The sequence below is a fragment of the Microtus pennsylvanicus genome, chromosome 8 (genome assembly GCF_037038515.1).
Source record: "Microtus pennsylvanicus isolate mMicPen1 chromosome 8, mMicPen1.hap1, whole genome shotgun sequence".
Lineage (NCBI taxonomy): Eukaryota > Metazoa > Chordata > Mammalia > Rodentia > Cricetidae > Microtus > Microtus pennsylvanicus.
The window spans coordinates 53,991,645-54,016,382 of NC_134586.1; the positions used below are offsets into that span (position 1 = coordinate 53,991,645).

Below are 24,738 nucleotides of genomic sequence, written 5' to 3' on the forward strand. Positions count from 1 at the left end.
TTCTATGTAGCTCCTGGAGGGATCAGAATGGGTAGTTTTCCTTTAGTCGGTTTGTCACAGAATATAAAGTCTGGTGAAGGATTTCAGTTCATATTTTAAAGTCCATCAGAAAATTTTAAACTATATATTTCTCTCTCTGTCTCTCTCTCTGTCTCTCTCTCTCTGTCTCCCCCCTCACACACACAACATCACACACACACATACATTTTAGATATGGAAATTCTTGGTTGCCTCTGCTATTGCTGTTGAATTGAAAATGCTACAGTAAGAAAGATTAGTTTTGTTTTCTCATCTGAGGGTGTGATGTTTGGACTATTGGGAAGTATTGTTAGAGGGGCCAAGCGACTCCTATCCAGTAACACGACAGACATTACTAATCAATCATAGTATACTTCTCTGCCAGAATATACCTTCCAACTTCTTGGTAAGTCAGCATTCCAGAAGCCACTACTGATCAGTGAGCGTTGTTACCTAAGAGATGAAATCTGATTGCCACCCTGAAACAAGTATTGTCTCAATCCTAAAAATAGCTGGGAAGGTTTACAAAAGTTGGAGAGCCATTGGGTAGTCCAGAAAGAATGTAGGAGGGTGTGGGTAAATTAAAGTGAAGAGCTGAGATTTCAGCATGTTATGCTCTCTGAAGGCAGGCACCATGTTTATTCATGTTTCCCTTTTTACCCATGCTCTGGGCAAATCCTTTCTCATGGTAGATATTGCAACATCGTGTATATATAGCCATTAAAGGCTGCATGAAAGAATGGATGGAAGAACATGTCCTTGCCAATCTTTGCTCTCTCTGTAAGACTTCAGAGTTCACTGCATCTTCTGAAGAGCAGGCAGGCTTACTGCTTTGAATGTCACCAGCATTAATCCAGTGCATTCCTCCAGACTAGATGGCTTTATGTTCTAACATGGCACCGTTGGCTGCATTTGAGAGTTTCCTTTCCACCCTATGTTCTTATCATTTGAGAACTTCCGGGGCCAATACTGTGGAGGATGCATTGAATCCTTTCCTGACTTGATTCTGAACACTTCCACATTGATCAGTAGTTGGAAATGGGAGACATAGAGAATTGCATTATGCGTTCAGCTTCAGCCAAAGCAGGAAAATCACTTCCTTGGAATCAAACATATGTAGACCTTGGTACTTGTTTGGAAGGGTAGTTATGGTTCTTCTATGACAAGGACTCTGAGTGTTGATGCTATGATAACCTTGCCTCTGGAAGATTGATATTCGGGAAGCATTTTCCACGTCTTCACACAGTTTTGTGAAACAGGCTGAAGTCACCGTCCTCTTTAGCTCTTAGGACAAAAAATATCTTTGCCAACAGAAAACATTTTCTTTTCTACCCAGGCATTGTAGTTGGCACAATAATAATATTAAGTGTCCATTTTATAAAAGTAAGTTGTACAGGCCAGGTACTCCTAAATTAGTATACAGTCTTCTAAGTTTCAAAACAACCCTAAAACTAGTGCTATTGCATCCATTTCAAAGTAAGTGAAGCTTAGAGACGTTACATGACTCAGCAAAACTCAGAAAATAGTAAATGGCTATGCTGGGGTCCCAAGCCAGGCCTAACCCTGAAGTGTTCCCCGAAGATACCAGTTTGGCATTTCCTTTAAGAAGCCTCCACAGAGCTGCCTTTTCTTGCGAGTCTTTACAGGGCTGACCCTCCTGTGCACAGCTTCCCTTGTGACATGCTCTGCATTCTTAATGGACCTCTGGTGGGTAAGATTTTCAATGGCGAGGAGTTCTGGCTTCATGGCTCTTTGCATTCTTTCTCTGTGTCCTTCTGCTGGTTTTCTGCAGTGACGGAATATATCCATCCTTCCTAGAGTATCTCTGCCACTTTGCCCGGTACCTGGACACCATCTATGAAGTGCAGGTATGAGGAGCTGCTGTCATTTGGTCTTCATTGTGTTTGCAGATGAAAGAGCAGGGAAATGCCTTCCAGCTGCACACGCGGAACATTGCCCAGCTCCTGACTGCTGAGCCCTTCGCTCCCCTCTGACATTGCCTTATAGGACGGTTTCATTTTCCCCTGCGTCAGTTTTTTTTAAATTTACTGTAGCCATATGAATAATTAATCCATGACTGTTTTCTCTGTTTATTTTATTTGAGATACATCCTGATTCTCGAGTGTGATTTGTGCATTTTATGAATGCCTGGAAATTCTTAGCCATTATGTCCTCAGTTCTCACTTCTCTCCAGTTTCTTACATCCTTTTTATCAAATAGTCTGTGAGCTGACATGTGACTTTGCTAGGTCCTTAGATGCTCTGGGGTTTTCCAGTAGGAACTACTGCTTTCCTTATCTGCAAATAGCCTGAATTTGAGCATCAGATCCCTAAGGGCATTCAAAAATTTTTTTTTTGCTTGGGTAGGGCTTTCTTAGTGTTTCATGAACAAAACTAGATTTGATGTTAGTTTTCCTTCAGAAATCCCTGATTCAGCCTTTCGATTTTCACACTCCAAATTTCCTGAATGCTGCGGGCCTCAGGCTCCTAACTCTGGGGTAAATTTTCTCCTTTCACCAAGAACCCGTATGGAGATACGGATTTCACTAACCTAGTTAACGGTCTTCTCATCTCTATATTCATTGCAGACTCATTCACCCTTAATGAGTCTTCCTGGAAGGCCTTGTGGATCTCCTGCATGCATTAAAATCCAGGCCTGTGTTGGCTGCTTTTTCTGTTTCTGTGATAAGGTGCCTGGGGAAAAAAAGCAAAAATCAAAACCAAAAACAAATAAATAAATAAAAAACCCTTTAGAGGATAGGATTTATTTTGGCTTTTGGTTTATAGTTTGAGGATCCAGTCCATGATGATGTGGGAGGGGCATCCTGGTGCCAGGAGCTGGACACAGTGTGTAAGCAGAGACTGATGAATATTACTACTCAGCCAGCTCTAGCAGGCTTTTTTGAACCACCAGCCCCCAAATCATGACACAGAGACTTATAACTAATTATGGAAGTTCAACCTTAGCTTAGGCTTGCTTTTAACTGAAGTTAACCCATTTCTATTCATCTGTGTACTGTCACGTGTTTTACCTCTCCTCCTGCTTCTTCTCCTTACATGTCCTGCTTCCTCTGCATCCAGCTGGACTTGTCTTTTTTCCTCAAGACCTCTCTGTCCCCATAAATCCTGCCTATCCTCTTCCTGCCTAGCTATTGGCCATTCAGCTCTTTATCAGACCAACCACCATGACACATCTTCACACGGTATAAAGAAATATCCCACAACAGCTAGCTTTCTCCTCTGTATGCATTCCAGGACCTACACCCCGGTTTAGACCCACCCTATGGAAGATGGGTCTTCTTACCCCAGCTAATCTAATTAAGATACACAGACAAGGACAAAATCTAATAGTCTAGATACTTCTTCACAGATGTGCCCAGTGTTATGCCCAGTCCGTGGGAATCCCAAAAGACCGCCAGAGAGACCAACTCACTGAAACGCAAAGCCAGGTTTATTGAGTGCACAATTACAAGCCGGCAGGGACCTCGTCAAAGCAACTGACACAGCAGTGACAAGAGGAGGTACCCGCCCTTCTAGAGGGCCTAATTTAAAGGCAAACCCCCAAAAAGTTACATTCACAGGATGTGGAGTGACTGGTTCAATCCTCATTGGCTCATATCTAGGGACTTTTCAGAGATTTTATTTTTGAACCTTGCTGTTGCTTTTCAAGTTTTCTTATTATCTGACCTTTGGGTGGGGACACTCTGCGGTTATCTGTACTTTCCAGATGGCCACCCTGTTACTTTTACCCCTAGCCATTTCTGAGGACTGGAATATTTTATGGGAAATAGCTTACACAAGACAGAAGATGGAGGCGGAGGACAAAATGGAGAAATTTGGGGTTTTCACACAGAAGCTGGTCTCCCAGTCTCCTAGTTTGTTCTAGATGATACTGAAAATGTTCTAGATTCTGTGATGATAATGATCATCACAGCCCACAGAGATCCAGGACAAACCTTATCCCAGCAGACTGTCACCCCGCCATCTACCTCATAGCTGTAGGCTGACTTGGCCTGCTTCTCACTTACTTCTTTCTGGTTATCTCACCACATGGGTGCTTCCCTGCCCTTATTATAAATTAGTTAAGAATTTAAAAGTTTTTGTTACCTACTTGACAGGGATGCCCAACCCATGATCCAGGGGACTGCATGCACCCCAGGAAAGCTATGAATGGACCCAACCCAAAGTTATAAACGTGTTGAAGGGATAAGAATTTGGGAGAGGGACTTTCTTTATAATTTGATTGCAAGGTTCTTGAGCATGATTTTTGTAGGTGACAATGTTGAGTCACAATGTCAAAAGGCTGGGCATACCTGTGACATGTCTAGATATTTTAAAAGTTGGATTTTTCCAGCTGTCATTCTTATCATTTAACACAAGGATATGTATTAAAATATTAATCTTCTTTATTAATATTAATTCCATCTGGAATCTGCTCAGCCCTTGAACCACTTTGCTAGACGTACTAATTTTTGTTATTTTCTTAAGCATATTTATAAAGCCATTTTGTGCATATATAATATGAATCTACATGCATAAAACTTGGAGATTTGTTTATGCCAACAAGTATATATTTCATTCTCTGAACTATATACCTAACAGTTCATTTGAAGTTCATGTCACATGGATGCTTTTAGCTTTGCTTCTTTTTTCCTCATAGCTGTATAGTATCCCATTATATGATGTACGATGATTTATGTACCAAGTTCCCTATTCTGGAATAGTTGTTTTCAGCCACTTTCATATTAGAGAAAATTCACCTATTCTGTCTGCCTTGCTTTGTTCATTTCATGTAATCCCCTTTATTTATCTGTCTATCTTTTTAAAATTAATCTATTTTTATTTATTTTTGGTTTTAGGTTTTTAAGACAGGGTTTCTCTGTGAACTAGTCCTGGAACTTGCTTTGTAGACCAGGCTGTCCTTGGACTCAGAGATCCTCCTGCTGCTGCCTCCCGAGTGCTGGGATTAAATTGTGCGGCACCATTGCCCGGCTGTATCTGTTTTTCATTCCACCCCTCCACATCATTCTCCCCTATGGTGAGTGCCTTTGGGTTGAGGGCTTCATCTTTCATTGGTCATCCTGAGACCCGGCACAGCTGGCCGCCAGCAGTTGATTCTTAGTTCCTTTTTATCTTCTGAGTAACCATTTTCTAGGAAGTAAAACCAGCAGTCAGACCTATACTCCTGTTAGAGTCCCTATATAAGCCCAGTTATAAATTCTTGCTACTTGAAGCATCTGTGGGTGCACCCACTGGTCTCCTCTGTAGCTGTGCTGGGAACTACTTCACAGTCCCCAGCGTATAGAAAGTGACTGTGCGTTGCTGAGAGGCAGCACGGGCTCAGGTTAACTATGAGAGACTGGGGTCAGACGTGAGCCCTGAAATAAACACTGCTTCTTAATTAACAGTTGTATCAGCATGCCCACTGCAGACATGCTTCGCTGTTATTCCTTGAATAAGTCAATCCCGTTGATTTATTCAGTCAATCAACAATTATTGCCTGGAAGCTCACTGTGTTACAGGCAGGGTATGAGACGTCTTGTTGATGGATGTTAAGACTTTAACCCTGGCACTGCTATGGCCAGGTTAAGAAAAAAAAGGGGGGGGTAAAAGTATGTAGAGGGCCAGAAAGCACACTAAACAGAGACTGGGGAGCACTCTGCTTCCCCAAGGAAGACCTTGAGCGTGTGTAGTGTACCCGTGGGCCGGGAATGAGGAATTTAGTCCCGTGTGCCTGGCCCATTTCTTTCTTGCTTGCTCTAATACCAGCAGCTCCTATGCACACTGGGCTCTTGATGCCTGTGTCCTGCTACAGTGAGGTGTTTGAGTGTTTCTCAGCCCTTTCTAATTTTAAAGCTGTAGCTCCCTAGATTTAAATCTCAATTTGGGAACAGACCTACGATTGGCCCGCGGCTGGGAAGTTTCACCAATGAACGTCTGTAGGAGGTGGGGCAGTGTCCCTTTAAGCAGCCCAGGAGCCGTCTGGAGAGCTTGCAGCTTCTCTCTCAGGCGCTGAAATTTTCCAGGACCCAGGGCTGCTCCAAGAGCAGCTCCTGCCCCGGGAATGTCCCCACTTTTGTCAGCAATCCCTGCAGGGCCCTCTCAGGCTCTGCACCCTTGGCGGCCAACATCCTGCAGAGACCCTTAACCGCTGCTCCTTTCGCTGGTCCCCAGCGGTTCCCCTGCCTCTCTGCAGTTTCCCAGGGGCGGAGTCGTAGTGGTGACCAGGCAAGCGGACCAAGGGAGACTGAGCCTGGTGAGTGGACCCCACCCAGCACAGGGGAGTAAGGATGCCTGGACAGAGGAGAGTCGGGGCCTTCCCCTGGACAGAAAGGCGCCTGGCAATGAGAAAGTGACATGGGAATGTGGTGGAGGGGAGAGAAGAGGCGCCCTGCCCCAGAAGCTAAGTGGGGTTCATTGTGCTTCCACTGGCTTTCTTATAGCCACTTTGTGATCCCCAGAAAGGGTTAACCTTACCCCATTTAGGACTTGGTGGTGGTGGCTGCGGCAGTGGTAGGGTTAATCTCAGAATTTGTTTTTTAAATTAGTATTTTATCTTATAATTCCTTTCATTTAAATATTTAAAATATATACTGCTGACGATTTACTTGTTCTGTTAAGCTGGCTGAAGTACTCTGAGTATTTCCACGAAGGTCGCCTTTACGTATTGTTTATGCCTTTCCTCATACCTTATACCTTGAGCTTAGAGTCCCTAAAAGTTAAAGTGTTGCTGGGACTTTAAAATTTCTTTTCTTGGCACCTTGGTGTGGCTGTATAGCATTAATCAACCCTGGACCTGTACAGGTGTTTTCTCTGAATCCAGGTAGAAGGAGTCCCCTCTCCTCCTGCCCTTCCTAGCTGTCTGCTAGGAGAGAGAGAGGGAGGGAGGGAGGGAGAGAGAGAGAGAGAGAGAGAGAGAGAGAGAGAGAGAGAGAGAGAGAGAGAGAGAGAGAGAGAGCTGAGAGCTGAGAGCTGAGAGCTGAGAGCTGGCAGGAATGAGGAGCCCAGTTCTGTTCGCCCAGAGCACCTCAGACACCCTCTTAGCTGACTGAGAGTCAGGGAATAGTGAAGCCTGCAGTGCTGCCGGCCTAGAGGGCTTGGGCAACTGCACCCTGGAAAGTTTAAATTCAAATTAATGGAGAGAGGTGGTGATTCTCCAGGTGGCTTAGATTTAAAAGATGCATTCAGGCAGCTCCCCAACCTGGATCTGTTTGCTTATTTGTACCTAAGCAATATGGTTGAAGGTAATGCAGAGGATCAGAGTTTATTTATGTATTTTTATTTTTAAAGAGGAAGCAGCTGGAAGACATGCCTTCCAAAATTGGAGTAACGTCTGATGCATGGATTGCCAAACTCCATTTCCTCCCGTATTAAATTGTTCTGGCTTCAGCAGCCTTCATTTGCTGGGCTGGCTTGCGTTTGCAATTGTTTAGGTGGTGTGAATCATTTGTATACTTTGGGTTCCCTGCCTTTTGCACACAGATGCTTTTATCTGGGCAGCTAGTTGAGTAATTAGACAGACATGGCCCAGTCTCTACAGACAGGAAGGGGGAAAAAAGCGCTTGGGAAGGATGTGTGCCTTTCTTCTTTCAAATCAATTGCCAAATCGTCCTAGCCACTGAGCAATTCAGATAAAGGTGTCGAATGGCCTGAGTAGTGAAGAATTTATGTCTCGCTAATTCTGGTCATCCTACCATCCAACGTCTTCCTATGGGGCCAAGAAGGAGATAGGGGATGTGAAAACAAGCTTGCGTTCTTATTCGGTGACTGCCCAACTCTCAACGGATTTCTGAGGACTTGCCAGGAGAAACTGTTGACTGGAGGAAAGTTTCAAGAAATGCAGAGCAGAAAGCAGCACGGCCTTCCTGAGTGACTTATTTCTGTTTGAAGGAAAGGAACACTTTGTTAGAATAACAAATCATGGCTGCTTTTCAAGAGGAAAAAAAATTCTTGTTCCTAAGGCAGAGATGGATTTTAAAGTGTGAATCATTTGGTGTAGGCTGTGTGTGTGCATCTGTGTGTGTGTGTGTGTGTGTGTGTGTGCATCTTTGCGTGCGTGCGTGTGTGTGTGTGTGTGTGTGTGTGTGTGTGTGTGTGTGTGAGAGAGAGAGAGAGAGAGAGAGAGAGAGAGAGAGAGAGAGAGAGAGAGAGAGAGAGAGGAGAGAGAGAGAGAGAGAGACTTGGAGATGATGAACGTCCTGTCTGCAGAAATTACCAAGAGAGTTGAGCATTTTCCTGAATCAGCCTCAGATGGTCCGCAGCTTTGCATGTAACACAAGAAAGCTCTGTTACTGCGCAGTCTTCTCACCGTTGATCTCTTTAGCCTCACTACATCCTTTCAGCTTCTCCATCAATAAGCCTTTTTAAATTTTATTTATTATGACTATTTTGAGTTGTACCTCCATTTAAGAAACTGAAATAGCTCTCACTCTCACATTCCCTTCCTGAGTTTCCCCCTTTCCCGCCCTTGAACTCATGAGCCTCCTTCCTCCCTTCGCCTCTCAAGTGATAGGATTCCTCGCCTTGCTGTTTTGGATGGGATGGCTCCTTCCTGGGCTTTATAAGATGGAATTTATTCCTGAGACCATTGTATCTAGCCTGTTTCCCCACTAGCCTCCTCCCACCGTCTTCGGCAGGAAGGACTCTTGGCTTCTTTTCACAATATTTCCTTTCTGCGGCGATTGTTATCCTCCGGGACACAGATGTCTTCAGGAATGGGAGCAATGCAAAGGTTTGACCCAGTGTTCAGCAGCTTGGTGGTGGCAGTGTTTATGGTCTTTGTAGGGCTATTTGCAAAGCAGCAAAGTGCTTCTGTGTTGGGTTTACCCAGAAGAGCATCAACCATGAGAAGAACTGGCAATTAAAAGACTCCCAGGGATACGTGAGAGGCACAAGGCAGGGCTGTGTGGCTGTGTGTGCAGAGAGCTGTGCTTTTTAATGTGGAAAAACAAATCTCAGAGTTTCTTTATTCCCCAAGATATCTTTCTTAATCATTCCTAAAAATTACCCAGGCACATTAAGCCCTTCCTAGCTCTGTTATAAAATAGGACAAGCTGGAGATTATAAACACAGTGTGGTATTCATATGTCAAAGCAGAGGGAACGGTGATTTTTACTATCAAATCACAGACTGGTAGTCCTAGTTAAATATGCTGATACTCAATGCAATGTTCTTAAAAAGATTTTTTATATACTTTCCTTTTTCAAAATGTAACTGGAAAGACATTTTTTCTAAGATACTTAATATTTGGCTAAGATGCTGATCTTTTGGGTGGCTTTTGTGTTGTTTTATATCCTGCTACGGGACAAACAAGACTTTTTTCTTTTAATATTATAATCTAGATGACTGCCGTGTGAATGAAAGGTGTAGGGGGTAGCACAGGGGGCAGACACATCAGCGTCAGGCAAAAGTCATGGGTGATTCTGTGAGCTGAGACTTAGGGCCTTGGAGAAGCACTTTACCTTTGACCTTAAGTAGTAAGGCCTGTGCATGGCTGTCAGTTGACAGAAGAGTTTCCCAGCCTAGATGCCATTCCATCCCAGTATTATATATGACACTGCTCATTATAACTTTGAAGTTTACTTGGCTTTGCGTTTTTAAAAGACTACTTAAGTCTGTAGTAGTCTTGGTACAAGATTATTCTGCATTCACCTGGGTTGTTGTCCGTAGTCATTCAAAGTTTTTTTATTTTATTTTATGTTTTGAAATGGACTATTGCTCTGTATGTCATGATAGCCTTGTCCTATCTCTATTGCCCAAATGCTTTATTTATTAGCAACTGAGGCATGTTCAAGTTTCCAGGGATGAGCAAATGTTTGTTGCACTGGATTTTGGATAAATCCTGTTTGAACACTAGAAAATCCAACCTGGGAAAAGAGACCTCCCCATGGCCTATTATAGTTGATAACAGTAATACACAGTATGATAGCTGTGTGTTTGTCAAGCACAGACCAAATGTTTTAGCATGCTCCCTGACTCTCCCATGTATGAGAATGCCCTTTGAAGTCTCTGCCTCCACAAGTCTATGGTATGATTTGGAAGTCTGCCTTTTAAGACACATCCAGTATAGAGCCTTGGACTCTTCTCTTTACAATCATGTTGTTCATTACCATTTTAAAACCATAATAAGAACAAGAATTTCCAAAGGCCCATTCTATTAATATGTCATTTCTCAGGGAAATCCAGTCACTTCCCTAGGTTACCAGTCTACTAAATGGCCTTCCTGAGCCTGGGACCATCCATACTCACAAGTATAGCTTTCAGGTCTTTAATTCTCAGATGCTATCTAAACTCTGCCCCCTTACAAAAGTATCCTCTCTAAAATGCCCACCTTCTGTAGATATAGTCCTTGAGGACCCCATGACTGCAATGAGCTATGAAATTTAGGGAGACTAAAAAGAAGTAAATTCATACCTTCCTGGTCATGGAGCCTTCAAGTGCTGGATGGAGCCAACTCAAGATAGGATGGGTGGCCATGTATATATTGAGACTCTTCTTTCTAGCATTCTCTTTCCTTCTATAGACCTTTCCACAAATGCCACTTCCTCTCCACCAAGCCAGGACAACTCCTTACCAACCCAGCAAGGCTGAACCTCTTTTGCTGACCATGACAGGATCCCAGTGTAGCCTCTTGTTCTTCCTCTGTCTGTATGCTCTTCCATTCTGGGAAGAATCCTGCAGACATACAAAGGCTTATTGCCAAAAAGAAAAAGACAGGCATAGAGAGGCAAGGAGACGCCTCCTTCCAGTCTGCTGACTGATTTCTTTCTTGGCTTCCCCTCTTTCCTCTTACTTTCCGGCCAGAGGACTGGTACTTTTGGGGGTTTTGTTTGTTTGTTTATTTTTTTTGTTTGTTTTCTTTAATCGCTGTAAGATTTTGATACATGTAGACCTCTTACCCGCAAGGGCTTCGTTTTCACTGTCTGAGAAGTAGCCCACATCACCCCTGTGCTGGCTATAGAAGTTACAGCATATCTGTGAAAGTTGTTCCAACACAGTTTGAAGAGGTGCCCATGCTGCCTTATGGCTGCGGTCTCCTTCCTGTGGTGCAGAGGGTGTCTTCTTGATGAATTGTTTCTACAGCAGAAGACAGAGAAGGTTTCATGGAATCTTGACACATGTGGTCTTCCATGTGTCTGTCTGGAGGCCTCAGCGTTTGTACCAGCATCTGAAACCTGAGAGGCCTTGGAAGATAGAAATGTCTTTAACCTTGGCTTTGCGTGTTATAGGCTATTATGGCCCTGGATCCATTTCCAGTCTCACCTTTGGATGTGCTGCAGAGCACACGGAAGGAGAAGCTACGAGCTAAGTGGCATTTTGACTTGCCTCGCTGTTGAACCTCACTTTCGTTGTCTGTAATGGGGAAATCAAGTTGAGGAGTGGAGAGATGGGCCTCTCCCTGAGAGCAGTGTACTTCCAGATGGGTCACCCCCTCCTGCTTCTCTGTAGATGGCAGTGTCCCCACTTACTTTACCTACCTTTCATCTGGGATACCTTGCTGCTCTTGCCTCTAAGTTCTGCAGAAGTTGGACTGCCCTGTTCTTATCCTTCTGAAAAGAGGCGACTCTTCTTCTTTTAATGCCCCTTTGCTGGTGTCATTTCCCCCGTGGCTTCATGTTGTCATATAGAAATGTCCAGCAGGTTCCTATCTTCAGCCTGGACCTCGGTCCTCTGAGCTCCAGATGTGTGTTGTTGTCCCTTAGTATCAGCAGGGGACTGGTACTCCTACGGATGCCAGAATCAGAATTCTCAATCCCTGCAAACCAAGTGCTGTGTTTGCATATAACCTGCGTGCATCTCTAGATAACCTAATCTTCTATAGCAGGGTAAATACTAATTAAACGACTATAGTGCTGTACTGTTTAGATAATAATGGGAACAGGGAACGTGTGTACCTATTTGGAATGACACATTGAAAAAACTCCTTTGAATCTGGTGTTTGTTTGTTTTGTTGAATTTGTAGATATGTAACTTATGAATTCAGAGGGCTGACTATAAGCACATGTCTATTTTAAACTTTTTTTTTAAAATAAGTATTCAGTAGGCTTCTCAAGCTTGTATACTATAGCCCTGGATTTGCTCCTATCTCCAGATCCTCCTCATGTCAGCCTATGGCATCTCCAGCTACTTGGGTAATCGTCTGAAAACGTCTTCTCCAAAAATGCATTCCAAACTGGGGCAGACTGGGTGAGAGGGTATCACGTGAAAACCGAGTGAAAATGAGTTTGAGGTACCTTTCTGGGGTGCTATGACTGTATTATGTCTTAGTAAGAACTGTTTCATGGATTTGGGCATTTGTCAAATTTTTTCGAATGCTACACATATGAGTCATGCATTTAGCTGTGTGCAGATCCCATTAGGATGGAAAGGATATGTGTCTCAATGGACACTGCTCACTGCCTCCACACTTGATCACAGCCCCAGGCCAGGAAGTAGTGTTTATCTGTGTGTCCACCTTCAGCCACGTCACCATCATATCTCACCTTGGTTACGTAGTTACATTCCTTCACACGTGTCAACGTTTAACACAGACCTTAACATTCCTCTCTCTATAGCTTCAGGCAGCTCCCCACTGCAGTAAGAACAAACTCTCTTCCGTGACTCTTACTCTCCGACTCCGTCAAGAGAAGGTCCTTGTCTACTAGAAGACATCTCTCTCAAGCCACTAGCGCCTAGGCTCCAGCCACATGGGCTTGTGATCACCCATTTCCTCCCCACACTGGGCCTTCTGCCTTCTTGGAAAGATCTCTTAACTCACAGTTTATCACCTCTGAGGTCTTAAATTCCATCATGTCAGGAGAACCTCTTTTATGGTGCTAGTTCATTTCCCCCTGTTAGGGCTCACATGTTTCTTGTCTGCCTTCTCTAATTAACCTTTCTCCAAGGTACTCCTCAAGATCTGAAACATTTGCTTTTGAGATCATGACCCTTTCTGCCCATCCTTCCTAGTCCTTGAAGTCCAGCGGCTCTGTCCTGTGAGTCTCATCACTGTTGGCAGTACTTGTAACTTATTAGTAGCTCCCTAAATTGATTCTGACTGTTCCCTTGCCTACTGCCTGACATAGCAACTGCAAGAAAGTTGTTGGCTAATTAAAACCTTTATTATTTACTCCCTTCTCTTTCCTCCACTTCCTGAGATATGGAAAAATTAATGTGTTTCTTGACCCTGCTAAGTTTCTATACTTAACATTGCTGAGCCTCAAGTTTTTTTAATTGCAAAGTGAGGTCAGCGATCATCACCTTGGGTGGAGGTCTATAACCTCTTGGAGGAAGGTGTCCTTGCAGTGGGTGTATATGTTTCATCACCTTTGAAAAAAAGGCACTCTGGCTAATGGCTTTCTTTGAAGCCTTGGCTTTTGAGCTTTCTTGTCTAGGAAGTTTTTCATCAGATGCAGCTGTTCAGGGGAATTCACGCGGAATTCCAAAGTCTTTAGCACCAACTGCAACTCCCTCACATGCCTTTGGAACTTAGAGTGCAGTAAACATATTTATGTTTGGATCTGTCAGACAAAGCCTTTCCCTAAAAACAAAGATTGAACTGTACACACAGTACTGCGGACGTCCTGTCCATACTGACTCGGGAGTCTGCTTCCAGCTCTTACCCAGTATCACTGCTGGAGTGCTTGCAAAGTCTGAGGACGGAATAAATAAAACCCAGCAGATACTGGTGTGAATATCCTTCCCTGGGAAAGAGGAAATAATAGTGTTTCTGGAAACCCACAAGCTTAGCTTACTGTTTTTGCACTGTTCCTTGTGTTACCGGGATTGGAATGGTCCTGAGGCTTTACTTGCTTAGGGCTATGGGTAAAAAGAAGGGGTCTTTCTAGTGATGACGTGAAACTGGCAATGTCTGGACTAATGGAAACCACTATTGTTCATATAAGAGAATGTGAGAGGGCTGAAGAGTTGGCTTAGCAGTGAAGAGCACTTGCTGCTCTTGCAGACCAGGTTGAATTTCCAGCACCCACATCAGAGCCATCCCTAACTCTAGTCCTAGGAATCCAACCCTCTTCTGACTTTCATGGGCATCAGACACACACGGTGCACGAACAAGCATGCAGACAAAGCATTCATACATATGAGGTCATATAATAAATATTTTTTTAAAGAAAGGGAATGTGAGAATTGGATGGGTCCATGGACATCATCCAGGCTGACTCTTGCTATATAACTACTGTTACTGCACAATAAGAAGGCTTTAGAAAAAAATTCTTACAAGCTTGACAGATGGTAACTGTTAATCTTTTTCTTTTGATTGCTGGGGATTAAACCTAGGGCTTCGCTTATGCTAATCCCATGCTCTATTAATGAGCTCTAACCCCAGGCTCTCGACCTCATAGGCCATTGTTCCTCTTGGGTCATCTCACTGGCATAGCATGGTCTACTGCAACACTTTCTCACAGTGTTCATAGATCCTCATGAGGTAATCCTGAGACAGTTAACACTGAAGAGAGCTACATTATTATTCTCCATTCTCAATGAAGAGTGAGGCCCGAAATTATAGTAGAGACTTTGTGTGGCTTCTCTAATCTCTGGAGTCCCCGGATCTTCCTTTAGATGATGCTGGAGGAGGTGGAGTTAATGGGGAGCATATTGATTTCCTAGGACTGCTCTTCCAAAGGGTCGCAACTTGGCCAGTCAGGAAAAATCATAGTATTCTCTCAGGGTTTGGGAGCTAGAACTTTGAAGGTCAAGGTGTTAGCAGGGATGTACCTCCTTCAGATGCTCTGGGAGAGTCTTCTTCCTCGTCTCCATCGCTGCAGGCAGCCCTTGGTTTGTGGTCATATCACTCCCATATGGGCCTCAATCTGTACACTGACTTCTCTGCCATGTGACACACCGGCCTTCCTCTTGTGAAGTACTCGTGATGATGCTTAGGACCCATTTGGGTAATTCACCATGATATCCTCATCGCAATCCCTTTATCTCCAAAGACTTTTTCCACAAATAAGGTTATGTTTGCAGGTTCTAGGGATTAAGATCTAGACAAACCTTTGAAAAATAGTTTTCTCAATCTACCACAGTAATTCAAATCAGGAAACCTGGGCCAAGTTCCCAATTTGCCATGAATTCCCGTGGTCACAGATAGGTACATACATCACAAGTCAGACCCATTTTTTTTTTATCCCCTTGAAGTCCCTGTATCCTCAAATTTAAAAATGAAATATAATTACAGACGCTTCAGTAATTCATATGTGTGTGTTTGTGTGTGCATGCATGCGTGAGTGCCTGCCTTTGTGGAAGTTGGAGGACAACCTTGGGTATTGTTCCTTAGGCACTTTTGTGTGTGTGTGTGAGACAAGGTTCCTTACTGTTGAGCTCCCTGGGCTAGGTTGACTGGACAGTAACCCCCGGGGACCCACCTATCTCTGACCTCCCAACGTTAGCATTCTAAGCAAACCACCATGTCTAGATTTTTCACTTGTGCTTTAGAGCTTGAAGTCAAGTCATCATGCTTGAAAGGAAAGTACTGCCTGAGCTCTTTCCTCAGGCCCAGAAAAATAATAAATGTAGCGCAGGTGGATACGGAATAAATACCGCTGTATTATGCTTATTCATTCAATGGAATACGGTGGCTCAGATCTGTGATCCCAGCACTTGGCGAGGCAGACAGTATGATGGACACATGTTTTAGTGCAGCCTGGGCTACCAAGTAAGAACTTATCTCCAAAGCACTATGATTTTACTAGCTGGGCCGTTGTCACCACCATCACTTTCCTTCTCTTAACCTTATTGTTAAGAGAGGTCAGGTGGGCTTGTCTAGCCCAAGAATACCCAGGGACCCTTTCAAAACCAGCCTACTAAGTTTTTAGATCACTGGAAGACCATGTGTTATTTTTTAAATTGTTGCACTGATACACAGCATGTACCTATAGAAGAGTAAACGTATTGTCGTACTTTTCTTGTTGCTGGTACAAACACATCTAAAAGAGAAGGGTTTCTTTGGTTCATAGTTCCCGGGTCTGGCCCATCGTGGTGTGGAAGCCACGGCAGCAGGTGCTTAAGAAGGCTGGTTGGTCTCTCTGCATCCTGTGTCAGGAGAAAGAGTGTGATGAACGCTTGTGCTTACGGCACTTGGGTTTTTCTTTATGACTTTTACAGTTCCCACCTGTGACGCGGAGCCACCCACTATTAGGGTGTGTCTTTCCACCCCAATTAACCTAATCTAGATAATCCTTTCCAGACATGACTAGAGGCTAACCTAATCTAGATAATCCTTTCCAGACATGACTAGAGGCTAACCTAATCTAGATAATGCCTCACAGATGTGCCTAGAGGCTGGTAGCCTGAGTGATTTTCTGATCCTGTTGACAGTCAATATTAAAAACCATAAATATCATAGTTGCGTGACTCACCAAATATTCATAGATATGCTGGTTTTGATCCACATATAAGTCAAAAAAAGTTTCAGTGTTTCATATGTCCCCTTTTGACCTCGCTCCATATCCTTTACCAATATTCACGCGGAATTCCAAAGTCTTTAGCACCAACTGCAACTCCCTCACATGCCTTTGGAACTTAGAGTGCAGTAAACATATTTATGTTTGGATCTGTCAGACAAAGCCCTTCCCTAAAAACAAAGGTTAAACTGTACACAGAGTACTGCGGACGTCCTGTCCATACTGACTCCGGAGTCTCCTTCCAGCTCTTACCCAGTATCTTTCTGTGCCCATTTTGATCAGTATTTTGTTTGTGAGTTTCCACTATTTTGTTATATATACATATAAATCATTCATTTTAATTGGTATGTATACTATTTAAAGTATTCCATCCCTCTCTGTATGTGTGTATTATACCACTTGATATAATAATGCTACCCACCACTACCAAGACAAACTCTATAGACTAACAAAATCCCCAGTGCTGGGCATGGAGAATCTCCCTTTGAGTTATTGGTCATGGAAATTCAGGAGACTCCCAGAACAATACAATTTATTGTCATTACCTATCCTTGGTTGTAATGTCTATTGCTGAAATCACCATGTACTTTGGGCACAAGACTTGAAAGAATTGAGCTGGCTCTGACCTGGAAGGCTCTTCCCCAAAGACTCACAGTACCAGAAGGTGCTTGCTACACAACCTACCAAGGGAAAAAAAAGGAATTAATAGTCCCACCCAGTTGTAAAGCCACCAACCATAACAATGACTAGAATGACAAGATATCCCAAACTGTGCAGTCGTGGCACTTACATCTTGGGGTTAACCAACCACTGTCTAACTATACTTAAGGCTTGCCCACTAGGAAGGATCCTTGCTTGGTGTTATAAACCAAGCCTATTACCTATGGCTGGTGAGGCCATGGACCCTAGGGAAGAGCCTTCTAATGCCACTTTCCTAAACCAACCTAATTTCTAACTGTATCCTAAACACTTATCCTATAGCCACAGGTAAGTGTAGCTCTCATCTCTCATAAAAGAACCTTTTTGAAGCAGACAGAGGCAGAAGTCCACAACTTGTCAAAATATAGGGAACAAGCAACTGTGGGGTGGCCAGCCCTACTTGATACATCCACAATACAGCTCCTACACCTAAGGCTCAGGGGACATCATGGGAGGCGGAGTGGAAGAGCGAAAGAGCCAGAGCACCAGGACGTCTCCTGTGATATCATGTTTTCTGTATGCGGCAGATAAGCTGAACTCATGACACCTGAACCATATGGTTGCCTAAACAACACATGAAAAATGGCAGCAATAGTTCCAATGTCGATGGAGGAAATCACAGAAAGCCACAGCCCTGGATGAAGATCTAGAGACAGTTAAAGACTGCTGAGACATGGAGATTCAATCTTTGCCAGAGATGAGCCCCCTGGTTACCCTTCCATTCCCAAGTGGTCGTCCCCAAAACACACACACACACACAAACCATTCAAGGCACTTAGCAGATTATACTTAAATCTGTGTATGTATAACAATAATAATTAATAAAGAGGCTATAAATTTGAGAGGGAGTGTGTGGCAGGGGACATGTGAGGACTTGGAGGGGATAATATAGATATATCATACATAAATTCTCAAAATAAAAACTGTTTAAAAAAAAAAGAAGAGAAAATGTACCACAGTTTTATATTTAGTTGTGTGTGAGAATTTGGTTCACTTCTAGTTAGATGCCCTTACAGATAGTGCTGGTGCCAGTTAATTTTAGCTGCCAACTTGGTATGGTTTAGAATCACTAGAAAGAGATTCTTAAGGAGGAATTATCTAGATCAGGTTAGTCTTGTCTTGCTTGTTAATTGAGGTGAAGACCACCCAGAATGTGGGCAGTACCATTCCATGAGCTGTGCCCTGGGCTAGGTAAGAGTGGGAAAAACAGCTAGCTCTCTAGCCAGCAAACCTGTGTTCGTTCTCTCACCATGCTCGGCTGTAGGTGTGGCTCTTTAAGCTCTTGATTCGCTTTACTGAAGTGATAGGCTGTGATCTGGAAATGGGAGCCAGATAAACCTACCCAGATTTGTCTTGTGTCGGGTTGTTTATCAGAGCTGCAGGCACGAGCGTAGGCCGCGGCTGCCACAGACATTCTAACACGCAGCTTCCAAGGGAATGTATAATGTCGGCGCACAACCCCCAGCGCTTTTAACCAATAATTTCCCCCATAATCAATTGTTCCAGCTACTGCATCACATGGAGAACTTTTAAAAGCCGAAGTGTTTCAGCTGAATAATTTATAAAAAAACAGAATCTTCACAGTTCTGGGAGCTGGGAGATCTAGCACGTTCACTGCTGCTGTCGTAATACCTTCTGTCTGGCTGGCTGATGGGACGGGAGAGCTAGCTAGCTCCTTGAGAGAGCATTCGTTCTCATTCTTTCCCTCTTCCTCCCACTCTCTCTCCATTCTCCCCCCCTCGTTCCTATTCTGTCTCCCTCCCCCCCTTCTCATGTATGAGTCAGGGTCTCACTTTGTAGTGCAGGTTCGCCTGGCATTGACTGTGTACCCCAAGCTGTCCTTGAACTCAACGGAGATCCTACAGCTTCGGCCTCTGGAATGCTGAGGTTATAAGGAAACCATCATACCTAGCATTGGGGATTCCTTCTCATAGGCCACCAGTTCAATCCAGAGAGCTCTGTCCTTAGGACCTGGTTGCTTCCAGCTCCTAATACTGTCACCTCAGGTTAAGATGTCAACATATGACCTTGGGAGTGTAGGGGCCTGGGTGATTCAAAGGAACAATTCTCTTTCCAGGGATTTCCCCCCACCCCACCCTCCCAATCTCTTGGCGACTTTTTTGTGTTCTTGATGCTCCAAGCTCTTTTGGACAGCCACTCTTTTCAGAATATGATCCCTAGTTCTACTTCGGAGTAGACTGGATGAGAGATACTGCTCTGCCTCCCTGTATCCCACTAGGTGCTGTTCACCTACCCACCCCTTTCTTCTTTGGCTGCTCTGAGGAAAGAGAAGATGGCCATCGTGAACAGCTTCTACCCTCCCGTCTGAAATTCTCAAAGACTGGATTTGGAGCAGCCCAGACTGTGGTGCAGATGCTAGCTGAAGGCTGGGGCCGAGGCAGAAGTTAGTGGGAGGAGCTGGCACGGGCTGCCAGAATGCTATGGACATGCGCCAGAAGCGTGGTGCCACTTTCCAAAGGCTCGGGAGCTGCCAATTTAGCTCAGCCGTATGATTTTTCTTTTACTGAGGAGGCCGAAAACCATGCTTCCTCAACTCCTGCTGTCAGTTCGAGACAACTGGATTCTTGTGTTGATTCTGGTCATAGAATAACAAATGAAGTGTTGCTGTGATGTGCCAACTGGTTAATAACACATGTGAGCGTCTCTGCCCAGGATTCATTCATTTGTGTCAGGTTGGCAATTGTTGAATTAGTTGGGAAAACGTTACATGTTGGGCTCAGTTACCAAAACACTCCAAAGAGATCTAAATAATATTGGGCTCGGTGCCCCAAACTCCTAACCTCTTCTTCATTTTTTTTTATTAGGTGGCCTTAAAATCACTTCTGTGATAGGTGAATGGGGAGGGAGGCATTGGAGGAAAATGTGTTTTAAATATCTGTTAGGCTCTTGTGTCAGATTTTCTTGCACAATGACCAGGAAATGAGGAAGAAAAAAAGGAGTAGAGATGTTCAGGACAGATATAGAAAAGACACTGGGAAATTTGTTGCCTCTCCAAATCAATAAACATTTATGCTATGCTTTTCTTTGGTACCGTAATAGCTCACAAAAGTTCATCAATGATGAAGGTATTCTGTCTTTTGGGAGTATAATTATAACCATAGCTGTCCTTTATTGAGCATTTTCTTTGTAACCAGCACTGTGACAGGGACTTTTTCTACATCATGGGCCAATGGATGTTTTATAAAGATTCACATGGCAAATATTTTAGGTTTAGCAAATCATGAGGAAAAATCAAGGGTGTACCTATGTAAAGAGAAGACAAGTTCCCACAGAATTCTGTTGATTAAGTTAAAAATACAAAGAGGCTCGTTGTATTCCTTTGGGGGGAGGAAGGGATAAAGGGCTCGGAGTTACTGTCCCCTGTCATTAAGTTGATGGCAAATGTTCACCTATAAAAGTCTCTCTTAGCTCAAGAGCCACAAAAGCAGGTGGGGGTATGTCCTGCAGACCACAGTTTTATTTACATTATTGCCTGAGAGCAGCTGTACAGATCTGGTCTCACTGCTTCGCTGTCCTGGAGACCCAGATTTGTTTTGTCCTGCCCTGCCAACGTAGCATATGGCTTCTTTCTTCAAAGTCACTCCATGGTCACAATCTTCTCGACTGCTGCCACCACACTGCAGTCCAGGCAAGCAGAAATAAGATGAAGGGAGATAAATTCACGTCTCCTACATTGTAAGGAGATGTCTCAATGCTCCATCGAGTGCTAACACGATTGCCTTGCTGGGACAGGGACGTAGGAGCGTCCTTGTGTTCAATGAGGCTGAGAACGCATGGTTTGCTACAGCTGCTACTGTGCTTGGATAAAAACCCTGAACTGAAGTAGAAAAGGAAATACCGGGGTAATAAAACAGTCCACTCCTATCTGGAGTTTCATTTTCCATGGTTTAAGTTACCTTGGCCAACTGTGATCTAAAAATATTCAAGGGCAAATGCAGAACTAAGTAGTTTAAGTGTTTGGAGCTGTGACTGCCCTGACAGCTCTTGGGCTGTGACTTGGGACCTGCTGTGTATTACCCCTTTGTCCTCTGTGTCCACTCTGTATATGACACCTGCCTGCCACTCACTCAGTCACCATTTTAGTGATCAGATTGCCATAATGATACATTTGTAACCAAGGAATATATGGTTTCAGGGATGGGGGAATGATTAAAGTGCCGGCCTGGCTAGCATGGGAACCTGAGTATGATCTCCAGAATCCACTTGAAAAAAACAAAACCAAAAAAACATCTGGGCGTGATAGTAACATCCTTATAACCCTGGTTCGGGGAACCGGAAGACAGTCATGGCGCCCCAGCCAGCCACCCTATCCTACTTGGCAAGTTCCAGGCCACTGAGAGATCCTGACTCAAAGAAAAGTGGCAAGTGTTTGAGGAAAGACTCACACAAGCACACACATGACCATGAATGCACCCCCCACACACACACGCGCGTGTGCGTGTGTGCACGTGCACACACACACACACCATGAACAGTACTGTCTTAGTCAGTGTTTCTATTGCTGTGATAAAACACCATGACCAAAAGCAATTTGGAGAGGAATGAGTTAATTTCATTTTACAACTTGTAGTCCAGCATCCAGAAAATCCGACCAGGGACTCAAGGCAGAAGCCTGGAGGCAGGAACGGATGAAGAGCCAGAGAGGAATGTTGCTTACAGCTTGATCCTTTTGGGTTACCCAGCTTGTTTTCTTATATACCCTAGGACCACAACCCAGGAGTGATAACAACCCATAGTGGGCTGGGCCATCCCACACCAATCACCAATCAAGAAAATGCATGACAAACTTGCCTACAGGCCTATCTTATGGAAACATTTTTTTTTTAATTGAGAGTCCTCTTTTGACACAAGTAACTCTAACTTGTGTCAAGGTAACAAAAGACTAGCCAGCACAAATAGCATCCACAGTTTCAGACATCCGCTGGTGGTCCTGAGGCTTAGGCCCGGCACATAAAGAAGAAATGCTATAACTAGGGTCTTCAGCATGTATAATGCAGTTAGAACATGAACCCCACATTGATAACCACCTTCCCCAAGGTCTTATGCTACAGAGCAGTGTTTAACCAAAGTCTCCCCAACTCAGTCTTCTCTCTTCTCTTCCTCTCCTGCCTTCAGGCCTAGTGATCCGGTACCCATGCCTATTCTTGGGAATGAGCTGCTAGCTTGATTTGCATATACCCTGCTCCTTCCAAAAACATTCCCAAGGAACCTGTGAGGGAGGTTGAGACCCATCATCCTTTTGTGGACAGCCCTGGAAAAGCTAGAGCTGGGTACGGCTAGAGCTGCCTGAGGGTAAACCCAAAATGGGGCCCTCCCAATTTCCCTAAACACAAAAGTACTTGAGATCATACCAAACCCTTTTTCTATACAGAGGGAACAGAGACAAGTGCAGACATCAGCAAGCCAGGGCATGCAAGGTGAGAAAGCTGGCAGATCCTTGTCTGCCCAGAGACCAAAATGCATGGAAGAAGAGCCTGAGACTGAGAAAGTAGTAACCAGACAGGTGACCTTCCTCAGTGACCCAACTTGCTACTGTGACTTAGGATTAGTCCCATAAAGTGCACATGACACGGAACGCTGAAGACCGTCCGTGGTTTTTCTCCATGCGCATGTGTTTCTGGCCCTCAGGGAGAGTGTTAGGTGCTTGCCAGGTAGCACTGAGTTCATCTTGCACCATCTCAGTCCTGTGGGGTACCATCAGCATTCCATCAGAGGATAAGTAAATATAGTGCAAATTAGGAAACTTGCCCAAGACCACACAGCTCATAATTGGACTCAGGGTCAGGTCTTACATTTTTTTCAACTGTACAGTTCATGGTTATAATACTTAAGTCACCCTGTGAGATAAAAGCTGTAATAGTATTATCAAGAAACATGGGATTATGGTGGTTAATTTTTGGCTTAGGAAGAAGGATGGGCGAAGATTGTAAGAGGTAATAGCTTTGGAGCTGGGCTCAAGGAATGATAAAGGCTGTGTGGGAGGGGAAAATAAAAGTCCATTGAGATAAATCATGGCTAGTTTCCTCTGATATGCCATAATCATCAGGAAGTAGGCGTGGCAGTTAAGAGATACGAAGTGGATCTCAGGCCCCCTGTGGTTTTTTTCTGACCTTCCTCTGAGTTATCATTATCGACACTGCTGTTTTCAATCTAGAGGCCTCTCCTCATTTAGCTCTGCAGCATCTGTCTGCCATGCCAAGATGCAGACACAAAGTTCTAGTCAGAAGATGACTCGCACTGAGTTCTAAAGGCCTTCCACGGAATTGTCTGCCCCTCTTCCCACCATACTCATGACGCAAAACATGGCCTGGCTATGTTTCTGTGTGAAGGAATAAGCTCATAAATAAAGAGAGGAGGCCAAAGTAGGTTTTAGTAATGAGGCTCTTGCTTAATCACACCAGCAAGCCAAGAGGAGAGCCAAAGAATATTTATCAAACGGTTGCATTAACATCTCCACCATGCTTGCTGCAAACACCGGGGCTCTGTACGAAATGCAGCTCCCCAGAACCAAGCAAGAGAAGCAATCGTTTTTTGAGGCCCAGCATACATCTGTGTGATCATGAACTTGCTCCCAGCTGAAGCACTTTGTGAGCCTGTATTACGACCACCTGTTGCATAAGAGGGAGTGTTGTGGTTTAAGCGCAGCTCTCCACAGTCACCAGTAGAGACCCTGCAGGCACCTCACCTTGAGATGACTCTTGTGGGGTGGCCCACAGATCCCCTGCACATTCCTCCAAGCAGCTCTGATTTTTCCCAAGGCCACTGGGTCTTGAGAGGTTTGTTTATGATTAGATTAATGGTGACAAACTGCGTTGATATACAAGTCCTTGATTTTTTTTTTCCTCTCTTAGTTTAAAGAATTCTTCAAATAGCTGGGTTTGCCCTCCCCGGAGACTGCAGATTGCATCAGCAGATCTAACAGTTGTCCCATGGCCACCTCCAAATAAGGCATGCCATACATATTCCAGCAGCTGCGAGGTCTCAAGCTGGTCAAGAAATCAATTATTGTGTACTAAAAAGCAATTCCTCATCTGGAGTCATGAACTCCTGTGTTATTTTTAGGCCAGCCTTTAATTTATGTGGTACACAGAACCAGGTTTTTCAAATGAACTTCTAGAAGGTTCATGGGAGAGAAGTAAGAGAGGAGGTAAGTTGGGGGGCGGGCTGAAATGTCCGAACCACTCTGGGAGAGTTTGAACAAGGGCTCCAGGGTTCACCCCGCAGCTGCTCCCACACTACCATGCTGTAACGCTGAGCGGGTTATTTATGCCGCTATCTCCCTGCCTTTACCTATAAGATGTTTTCGTCACTTTTCATAATGCTCTGAGGATTAAATGAGAGCCTAGTCATAAAGCCATTAGTAGAGTATTTGGTATACCGTTATAATTTAACAAATGATCACTCTTACTACTATTTTATAAACTTAGAATTTCGAGCCAGAGGATTTTCCACATGGCTAGATAGAAGGCGGCTGATGGATGATCGAGTCGTAGACACTCAGAACTAGGAGGTGATATGCCAGGAGTCCCTAATTCAGGAGGCTGTCAACAGTGGCCGCCTGGCTGGAACCTGTCTAATTTTTTGAAAAGTAAAGTTTTATT

At 44.1% G+C, this 24,738-nt stretch overlaps 1 protein-coding gene across 4 annotated transcripts in view; it reads left to right on the forward strand.

The window, feature by feature from the left end:
- Prickle2 (prickle planar cell polarity protein 2) overlaps positions 1-24,738 on the forward strand; it is a 339,873-nt gene that overhangs the window by 169,444 nt on the left and 145,691 nt on the right. The window contains exon 1 of one of the 4 annotated variants that reach the window (XM_075983449.1): positions 5,971-6,273. The exons of the other annotated variants lie outside the window; for them this stretch is intronic. The gene's annotated coding sequence lies outside the window, so the exon portion shown is untranslated. Of the gene's footprint in view, positions 1-5,970; positions 6,274-24,738 lie in introns of those variants that run through there. 4 annotated transcript variants of the gene reach the window in all.